This window comes from Haliotis rufescens, unplaced genomic scaffold (assembly GCF_023055435.1).
Source record: "Haliotis rufescens isolate VD_foot unplaced genomic scaffold, xgHalRufe1.0.p SCAF_8, whole genome shotgun sequence".
In the NCBI taxonomy this organism is placed as follows: Eukaryota; Metazoa; Mollusca; class Gastropoda; order Lepetellida; family Haliotidae; genus Haliotis; species Haliotis rufescens.
In genome coordinates, this window is record NW_025964372.1 from 30,868,978 (window position 1) to 30,879,999 (window position 11,022).

General features: G+C 39.7%; 1 long non-coding RNA gene and 1 pseudogene across 1 annotated transcript; both read right to left on the minus strand.

Annotated features, from left to right (window-relative positions):
• On the minus strand, positions 1-3,615 carry LOC125377070 (annotated as a pseudogene).
• A 1,528-nt stretch (positions 3,616-5,143) lies between these two features.
• LOC125377071 lies at positions 5,144-10,652 on the minus strand. Its single transcript, XR_007219443.1, has 4 exons — positions 10,636-10,652; positions 9,526-9,585; positions 6,577-8,647; positions 5,144-5,445 (listed from the first exon to the last, which is right to left on the minus strand). It is a non-coding gene; the product is annotated as an uncharacterized LOC125377071 (long non-coding RNA).
• Positions 10,653-11,022: the final 370 nt, after the last annotated feature.

Genomic DNA, 11,022 nt, shown 5'->3' on the forward strand with positions numbered 1-11,022 from the left:
AGTCGCCTTTTACGACAAGCATAGTCGCCTTTTACGGCAAGCATGGGTTGCTGAAGACCTATTCTACCCCGGCAGAAAACACTGAAAATGGAGCTGAATTGCTGAAGTAAGTAAGTAATCATTACATGTAAATAGTTCCATCACAGAATACATAATGGTTTCAAACAGTATCTAGTTCACTGTTAGTTTGTGCTCTTCATGAAAGTGTTATACAACAGATATGGGACAGGTCCAATTAGCATCTTCGACAGAAACCTTGACCCACAGGTCATCTGATATATCACCACACGTTTTGTGCCACCATCTCTCACATGTACTGCACCCGATCATGGTTCATCGTCTTCCTCGTACCACATGTCTCCGCATCTTGTACAGAACTCTTCATCAACTTCCAACAGTTGTTTTTTACCTTTTCCTTTCCCCTTTCCTTTTTTTTCTGACTTTCCCATCATAACATGTGTCAACTGACTGAACATTAGGATAGAGTGGACGATCGTCTGACATACTGTCAGGTGTAATTCCAGGAGTGTTTTCATCAGTTGTAGGTTCTAAGTCTGCTGGGATGACACTTGACTTGGACTGATGTAATAACTCTGGGTGAGGCATAATGTCAGTCAACAGCACTACGTCTGATATTTTCTCAATCAGAACATACTTCTTGTTTGAAAAGTTGAGTTGCACACCGTAGCACTTTTCCAGTGTCACAAGATCATTCTTGGTGAATTCAGTCAATGCACCTGTATCAATCATCACTGATCCCTTCAGTTTCATATGAAACGCGTGCTTGTCACCTGACTGATCTTCTCTCAGATTCTTCAGTGTCAGGGATGCAGACTTGGCCATTTTTTGTTGTTTTGTGAGGACATTTTTCCTGTGTTCCATTGTTTTTTGCTTCCCTATATCCTCGATTAATTTTCGCCTATATTTAGCATCAGTGACATGCAGGTAAGATGTCACAATAAAAGGATATTAATCACATACTGCTATACTTCCACAATTAAAATCGTCCAACACTGTGCTAACATCGTTTGAATCAATATCATCGCATACAACTGATGAGGTAACATTAGAAAAAGGCCTACCCATGTCACAAACAAGTCAGTGTCATTCAGAATTGTTTCATGGACATATTGCAACACTTTTGCTCCATATTTCTGCAGATTGTCTTTGCTGTACAGCGGTAGTCTTTTGTTTTCAAGATCAAGGAAAAACTTGAATGTTGTGTCTGAAATGTTAGTCAATCCACAAGACAAGTTCTGTTTCCTCTGTGTGTCAATGAGGCTGTCCTTGTATTTGGTGGACTCCATTATTTCTGCATGTGTTACAGTTAAATGGTCAAGGAGGAATGCCTTGTCTTTGGCAGTTTTGTCAAGCACAATACGAGCTAAATGTAGATCCTAAGCAATAAATTTCTGTTGATGATATTTTAGTTTGGCAACTGACCGACCCCCCAACACTCGTACCTCACTTTTCCATAAGCGGACACAGGAATTTGTGTATCTTGAAGTGTTATGGGTCTGCCTGTACATGTAGAGTCCTTGTGTCCCTCCACAAACAAGTTTCCTGACCTTCGAAAGTAAACTGCCTGTTAGTAACAAATTCACAGGTTTAGGGGAGAAAAGGGTGGCACATCATGACCTGTACTCAGTGGATGAAACATACTGATGGTATAACTGTAAAACTTGCCCCAGTCTACTGTACCGGAATATAGTGTAGAGTCATTAATTTGTTTCATTTTCTCATTGCTTGCATACAACTCATTCACAAACTTGGAAGTCTTGTTGATGTTCTGCTTGCAGCTGTTGATGTCGGCATTAAGTCTATGCTGCTCGGGGGGCAACGGTTGATGAACGAGTAACATGTTCAGCATGTCATCCACATCTGTGGTCTTGTACCTTGCATCTCCTGGCAAATCTGGACTCACGATCTGTTATGAAAAAAACAAGGATGTGTTTTATATTCCCCGCAACAGATTGGTCAAGTTCTGTAGAAGCAATATGTGACCCCTCTTCTTGTTCCCTTATTGCTTACATGGCAAAACTATCACTTTTCACAATTATGTATGGATATTACGTTATTATGGACGTTAAGCACTTCAAAAACACATCAGGTGAACTTAAAATGATATGTGACAAAAATGTTTTTATTGGGGTTGCACACCCTAAATTTGAAAGAAATGTGAAATTAAATGTAAACACAAACAATTCCAAAGAATCGTTTTCACATACAAAGAACACCACGCGTGTTAATTCCGATGAGGTTAGCTAACTATGGTTTGTAACACACTTTAGGTCCCATGGACTACACATGTGAAATTGAAACAGGATCTAACCATAAATAAGGAAGAAATGTTTCCAACAATGTTGTTGCTTGTTTATATATAGAGTGAGACCCTGTGTATCTATATGTATATGTGTGGCTAAACATTACAATATATCAACCTCAACATCTGAGATGTCAGCATTTCTCTCCATTTCGCTGATGAACTCGAGTTCTGCTTCATCAAAGTCTGACTCATCCTCAAAGTCTCCAATGTATGGTACCTCCTCAACTCCAATATCTTGCTCTGGGAAAACCTGCAGTATGAAATCTTTGACTGTATTGACATGTTATAACATGAAAATTCCTAACAAACATAAACATGATAAATGTTATGGTTATGTTGCAGAACCGTACAATAAACACAAGAATGCATTTCAGCCATGCTTATGTTATGATTATAAATATTATGTTATAAGCTGTTTAAGACTATTTAAGTCTATTTAAATCTCTACCCGTGAAGATTCCGGGGTAGACCCATGCCTGCCGTAAAGGGTATATATGCTTGTCGTAAAAGGCGACTAACGGGATCGGGTGGTCAGGCTCGCTGACTTAGTTGATGCATGTCATCGATCTCAATTGCGTGGATCGATGCTCATGATATTAATTACTGGATTGTCTGGTCCAGACTCGATAATTTACAGACCACTGTCATATAGCTGGAATATTGCTGCGTGCGGCGTTAAACAACAAACCAACCAACCAACCAACCATTTAAATCTCTTTGATGGGTTTATCATGCTTACATGCAATTCAATTTTTATCATTATTTGTTTCTACAAGTAAAATGTTTACCTTTTCACAGCATGATCTTCCAGATGGCCAGTTGGTTCTTCATAAAAAAAACATATACTTCCTGTGAATGCTTTTTGCTGCATGAAGGTTTGTAGAACTGTATGCGAAGGTTATCAGTGTCTACTGATCTACCTACAACTACCCCCATCTGTCCAGGATTGTGGATGTGTTGACAGTTGACTACAACTCTTGGAATGGTTTGCCCTTGTGACTTGAGGATTGTTCTGGCAAATGAGAGTGCTATTGGGAATTGGTGTCTCTCAGCAAGAAGCTTCTGCTCTGCTCAACAGTACTGTAAATCAGTGAATGCTTCCTTCTTGAGTTTAATAACATCATTATGAAACTTAACAACTGGACCATCAATCTCAAGTTGTATGACAGTTCCTTCAAGTCCATTGACCAACTTATAAGAGAGATTCTTCAGAAGCATGAAAGGAGTTTTCACTTTGAGTGCAAGAACCTTATCAGCCTGGACCTTGTCAAAATACCTTTGGTTTCCTAAATCTTCAGATCAGTATACCACACAGTCACCTTGCATCTTCATCAATTCAGAGGAGTTGTGGATATGCACTTCCAATCTAGTACCATATAAATAGACAGGAGGGTCACCATCTGGTAGAGGGCGTGCCAATCCATACATCAGTGTGTTAGTATCCTGGCTAGGACAACCCTTTTCCAGCTCGTTAATGGCAGTTATCAGTCTATAATCTCCTTGCCGTTGTACCTCTGTTAGTTCAACCCTGTGAGTGATACTGGATTTCCAAACTGGCAATGTGAACACAAAGTGACCAGGATCTCTCTGTAAATCATTTGGGATGGGAGGACACTGGAAGAGTGAGTGAGTGAGTGATTTGGGTTTAACGCCGCTTTCAACAGTATTCCAGTTATATCGCGGCGTGTCAGCTTAATGTTGGAGGAAAGCCCAAAGTGATGCAGGTCTAAGACGTTTACCACTTCGGTGAAACCCACGAGCACGGGTATGGTGCTGACAAACCTAGAAACATAATTGGGGCGAACCGGGATTCGAACCCACAATCATAGGTTTCTGGCGTGTCCAAGGGACGCAACACAGCGAATCGCGGCGCCTTAGACGACTGGGCCACCCGTGCCCCCGACACTGGAAGAAGTCCCCAACACATACAACCTGAAGGTTTCCGAAGCATAGGCTTGGATCTCGTATGTTTCGGCAAAGAAACTCAACCTGAAATTAAGATGAACAGCCATCAGAACTAGTTTGCCATTATCATGATTATGATGCATTGTCATTTCATGTGAATGTGAGTTCCTTTTAATAATATTTATGGACATAGAATTTTCCCTTTATCGTTTTTCTCTTAATCTAATTAGTCAACATCTACATAATAAACTTAGGTAGTCTATCTTAAAAGTAATATATAACATGAACAATTAATAAAGAGTAGTGTAAGCGAACTCATATTTCCTTGGAATGATTGAAAAATGAATTAAGACTGTAGATTGATAATTACATATAGATCTCAATCTGTGTGAAAGTTACTGAATCTGCTGTTTTTTAACAATTTATAGATATCTACCTAGCTGAGTCAAATATTAGAACTTACCTGTTCAAACGTGTTTCTGCTGATCATGCTTATTTCATCGACAATAAGTACATCACATTTCCTTATTGCCTTATAGGTGTGCTTATGTTCGTCACTTTTTAATCTTCTCATAAGCTCGAAACTCGAGTACTTCCCATCACGCAAGCCTGCCCAGTGATGAAGTGTCGTGCCATGTTGATACTGGCGTGCAGCAATGCCTGTACTAGCAGTAATATGCACTGTTTTACCTTTTGCTGACAGTTGGTTGGTTTGTTGTTTAACGCCGCACTCAGCAATATTCCAGCTATATGACGGCGGTCTGTAAATAATCGAGTCTGGACCAGACAATACATGGATTAATATCATGAGCATCGATCCACGCAATTGGGATCGATGACATGCATCAACCAAGTCAGCGAGCCTGACCACCCGATCCCGTTAGTCGCTTTTTACGCCTTTTAGATTCTACCCCGGAATCTTCACGGGTCTTTTGCTGACAGTAAGTAGGAAACATGTTTTATGAGGGTCGTTTTCCCTGTCCCTGCTTGACCAATCAGAGCAAGATTGTGACCACTGACAATGATGTTTAGGGCTAAATGATGAGCAGCTGTATATACGAACATGTTTACAAGATGGGGCCATGCTTCGTGCTTCTATAAATAGTTCAACCAATGAGAAACGTTTGCTGCATTCAGCCCGTGTAGTGAGGTAACTTCCGTCCACCTTTTTCTGGTATACGTTGTCGGCGAAGCATAGAGTTGATATCCGATGGCTTTTTAAAAATAAATACGAGGTAATGTGACCACAGATGAACACGATTGTGTAGCCCATGGATTGTTTAGCAAGGAGCGATAGGTGGAAACAAGTGACATTTATATTTCATGCGATATCGAGCTGTGATTCGAACCGAGTGCCAAATCTTGAATAAGAACCTAGATGGCGGGTGTCACTCCTTGTCTCTATGTATATAGAGGGTTGTGATTTTTTTCTATACGAATATATTATGCTACACACGCTATCATCGAGTTCCTGTGGACTAACATGACTAATGAACCACGCAGTTGGTCAATTACATGTCTTTCCCACTCGATACTCATTTCTGCTAAGATTAAGACAGACACTCGTTGGGTATTGGGCAATCTTTCCAACATAGCTTATCAACATCCACGTAATGTGTAAAAAAACATTGCCATAGTGGCAGACGGAAATCACACTGAACATCTGCCCTAGATACTGACCACAACTGGGTTTCTTTGAAGTTGGAAACGTCTTAGACCTGCATTATTCGAGGCTTTCATATTTTAAGTTTACACACCCTGATATAATGGTGTTGATCCCAACTCACTCTCTCTAAAATACCACTTGGATTGAATGGGTGCGTGAGTGGACGATGGTTGAGCTTATCGCTACTTTGAAGGGTGTTTCAGTAATATCGTTGTGTGTCAGCGATGAGGGAGAATATTGTACTTCAGGGACACGTTCCACAAAGCAGCATAACTACGGCTACCATAAACCTCAGTTAAAGTATGGGAGTTACGATCATCCTATTGTCGCCATGTTGAATGGAGCCTAGGTCTTTTGAAACCGCTTATATCCCACGAAGATAATTCTACCCTCTGTTGATATTAAAAAAAACAAGTTATATATTTTGTACAGTCTTGAATTCGTTTTATCTGGGGATCATTAAGTACAAACTAAAGTCTCTACCAGGTTGATTAAGGTGGAAGCAGTTTTGGTTGTAAGCACATATCCCGCTGTTGACAAAAACACATAACACATAAGTTGAACACAGACATTCTTAACTCACTCAGATTCAATCGGCTCCATAACAACGTACAGTAAATGCCTGTCAAATCTTTTAGAAGCTGTTCTTCAGAATGAATTTGAATCAAGATATACTTACCGTTGATGTAGAAGATCCTGTAGATCATGTTCGTCCCTCCCCGGGCAAGGACGTTCTCGTGGTCATAGTCAACGTACTTGAAAAACTCCGTTGATGGTAATTTTATGATCATCCATATGCAACAAACACAGGCAGTAAACACGTGGGAGGGAAGAATATACTCAGCGTATACTCTGTGGCGTTAGTGGTTCACATTTAAGGTTTGTGTTTTAATCTAGGATTGAAAAGGTTAGAAGATTCATAAAAGAAAAGCTGAAGATAGAATAGGAGATAGTGTTTCCGAGTTTTACGCCTTGGACGTCTCAGCCCATCTCGAATTCGTGATTGTGAAGCAAGAACCAGACATAATAAACACTGATGAATCAGGCACAAAGTATTTAAACAGCAACAACGTATTGAGTATGGATTATTACAGGAACGATTATCTTAAGATGAAGGACGTGTTGAGAACCGTGGAAATAAATGTTAAGTCATTTACAAAAACAAAAGTATGTCTATCCACAATGGTAGATTTGGACAGAAGAATTGTATAGATCAAGTGACATGCAAGGGTACTAGTGTGATGGACTACCCCATACCATGCTATTCCCTACATATCCAACCTCCAGGTGTTTGAATTTGACTCTTTATCCTCAGATGCTCACTGTGCAATCTCACTTATCTACCGAAATAGTGTTACTAAAAAATAAACAGTGGCATTTAGAAAACGGAACAAACAACTTTAAAATGAATGCGGTGCCTCTATAAACATAAATGACATTAACTCAATGAATCAACATTTGGAAGAACTTAATTACCTAAATTATATTGTGGACAAACTGAGTGATACTTTTCTCACAGTTGCCGGGAAAACATTTCGTATATATAGTATAAGGAAAAAGGCAAATATAAAGCATGTGAAGACAAACAGGATATGGTTTGGTAAACATTGTACAACTGGAAGAGGAAAATATTACAAGGGTACTCGTGTGGCAAACTACTCCATCTCAACATATGATGATATATATATGACATATGATATTCGACTCTTTATATTCTCAGACGCTCACTGTGCAATCTCACTAACCCTGAATATAGCTACCACCAACATTCTTAATAAATGTGAAGACAATCAAACCATGATTTGGTAAAGGTTGTAAAACTGAAAACGGTAAATATTATGAAGGCAGATATAACAAGATAAAAACTGCTCAGAGTTAAATGGGGTAATCAATGCGAGCTGAACACATGAAACTGCTCCAGTTAAATGGGATCGCCTTCACAAGAACTCTTTTAATTTGGAAGAATGAAGACAAAGAAAATTAGCCAGATAAAAATGGTATCAACATTAATCTAAACTCCAGATATACAACTCTGAATTAACGTATAACCTCATCGGAAATAGCTACTGCTATGACTCAAAAACAACAAAGCTATTGATCTAAACTCCAGATATAGCACTCTGAATCAACGTATAACCTCATCGGAAATAGCCACAGCTATGGCTCAAAAACAACAAAGCTATTGGACTTGGTTATGTCAATAACGAATATATCTCCAGCACTGCCATGCTTATATTAAGGACTTTTGAACTCAACCTCAGCAAAATATTTCACACAGGACATTTCTGTAATGCATGGCTTCAATGGGCAATCGGATCTCTCACGTTAGTCAGCTGTATCCGTGGCATTCCGTCCTCGAGAAAGTTCAGAACAGAAAAGTTGTTTTCAGTTTGTCTACATATTCACCATTATAACAATATCCCTGTAATGCCAAACATGTCTATATTTTTCAATATGCGTGATGCACGTTGTGAAGGATAAATGGTATATAATAGGTATAAAAAAAGTTTATATGGTTAAGACCTTCACTCACGGTCAGTATCGTATTAATCAAAGACTTTGTAGAACTCGGAAACGTCAAGCTGTCCGTTGTTGTCCGCGTCGACTGTGTTGAAGGAAGTGATGATGATAGCAAGTATGTACGGAGTGAGTGAGTGAGTATGGTTTTACGCCGCTTTTAGCAATATTGCAGCAATATCACGTCGGGGGACACCGGAAATTGCGGGGTTGTCGTAGCTCCGGGTTGGGTGCTGAAAGTGAAAACATCTTCAACAGGAGGAGAACATCAAGGTTACAAAATTCACGGCCCCAGTAAAGCTTTGAAAATGTTTGGTGTTTGACATGTGGAGTGGGGGACATTTGTCTTATACCATATGTTCCCATGTGGTTTCAGTCAGGTGAACAATTGACTTGCCTTTGCACGTGTTTGTTTCAGGTGCCACCTGTTCGGGCATGATACGCTTATCTTTCCGCAAACACCTGGTATCATTACTATTTGATAATGATTAATAAAACACCTGGTGTCATCACTATTTGATAGTGATTCATAAAACAGCTGGTGTCATCACTATTTGATAGTGATGCATAAAACACCCGGTGTCATCACTATTTGATAGTGATTAATAAAACACCTGGTGTCATTACTATTTGATAGTGATTCATAAAACACCCGGTGCCATCACTATTTGACAGTGATGCATAAAACAGCTGGTGTCATCACTATTTGATAGTGAATCATAAAACAGCTGGTGTCATCACTATTTGATAGTGATTCATAAAACACCCGGTGCTATCACTATTTGACAGTGATGCATAAAACAGCTGGTGTCATCACTATTTGATAGTGAATCATAAAACAGCTGGTGTCATCACTATTTGATAGTGATGCATAAAACACCCGGTGTCATCACTATTTGGTAGTGATGCATAAAACACCCGGTGTCATCACTATTTGATAGTGATTCATAAAACACCTGGTGTCATCACTATTTGATAGTGAATCATAAAACACATGCGCATGATACAGTTGGACATTTGGCTGAGTTAGTTGAACATGGAAAGAGTTTTGCTCTTTTATTAGGATGACACAACTTAATTCCTTCAGGAGACACAACATGCAAACACTTACATGTATGTTGGAAAACCGAGCGTACCTGCCAAGAGCGTCAGCACAGTAATACTTAGCATTCTGAAAATAATGATAATTGATATTCACAAAGCTGTTAAATGCTGGGTAGGTTACTTGGTGTATTAGCCATTGCCAATTTGAAGTGAATGAGTGTGGTTTTACGCCGCTTTTAGCAATATTCCAGCAATATCATGGCGGTGGACTTCAGAAATGGGCTTCACACATTGTACCCATGTCGGGAATCGAACCCGGGTCTTCGGCGTGACGAGCGAACGCTTTAGCAACTAGGCTACTCGACCGCCCCGCCAATTTGAAGGAATATAATGAAGAAACTTTGGCTGAAGGCAGTCAGGGACACACTGCAAACGTAACCAAACACAACCATGATACCCGTATCCAATACATTGCCATGGTATCCATTTCTTGTTTTACCCAACACCAGGCATGGGTGTATACTTTCCCTTGCCCAGCAGGGGAAAGCTTGACAGTAGACATTTTATCACAAATAAATGTACATACATTTACATATACACGAAGAAGGTTCATCCTCGCTAGTCTGTGATTTTATGTCTTGTGAACCCAAGAAGGTATTACCGATTATTTGTTTGAATTAAGAGTTTTAATGACTACTTTGTAATTCGATTTCTTTGCAAAAGATCATAGCGTTTTGTTCAGATCACATTGGTTTTCACAACTGTGAGATGTGACATAATATCGCATCGATCAATCCAAATTGCCTGTCATTGCAAGAATTGGCAGGTTCAAATATCGGAAAGTCATACAACCAATGTTTCTACCATTAACAGCATAGCTAATCCAATACACGCTGTCAGGTACGATGACACGCAATCAACCAAGTCACAGCTTGAACAACCGATCCATTAAGTTGACTCTTACAACCAGCACAGGTTACATGGGAACAGTTCTTACCCGACTTCATCAGGGTTTTGTTATGCTTTAACATTTATGGCGCGGTGAGGTAGCCTAGTGGTAAAAGCGTTCGCTCGTCACGCCGGAGTTCCGCCTTCGATTCCCCAAAAGGGTACCGTGTGTCCAGTCTCACTCTCCCAATTAACATACGGGCAGGATCAGGTAAAACGATTGACTTACTTGTTCAGAAAATGTTTTCGGGATAGTGAAACACATTTACCCCTTGTGGACATTATATAGGTTTAATGTGATAAGATAAGGTTATTTTTCAGATCGGAATGTTGCACTTTTCCTTGCTCGCTTGCTAACTCGTGTTTTGGTATAAGGAACATTGTGCTATCTCTGCAGTGGTATTTCAGTGTTGTGGAAAAATGCAACCTGTTTGGTTGTGGATGATACGAGTCATGACATTTTTAGGAGTGGTGTGATTAGACAGGGATGTAATGTGTGAAAGTTTTAGATTTTAACTAACACACATATGTATATAATATATATGCAGGACAGGGTAGAGAGGCCACTCATTAATTACAGGAGAACTCGCAGTCATTCTCTTAATGGGTTCATAAG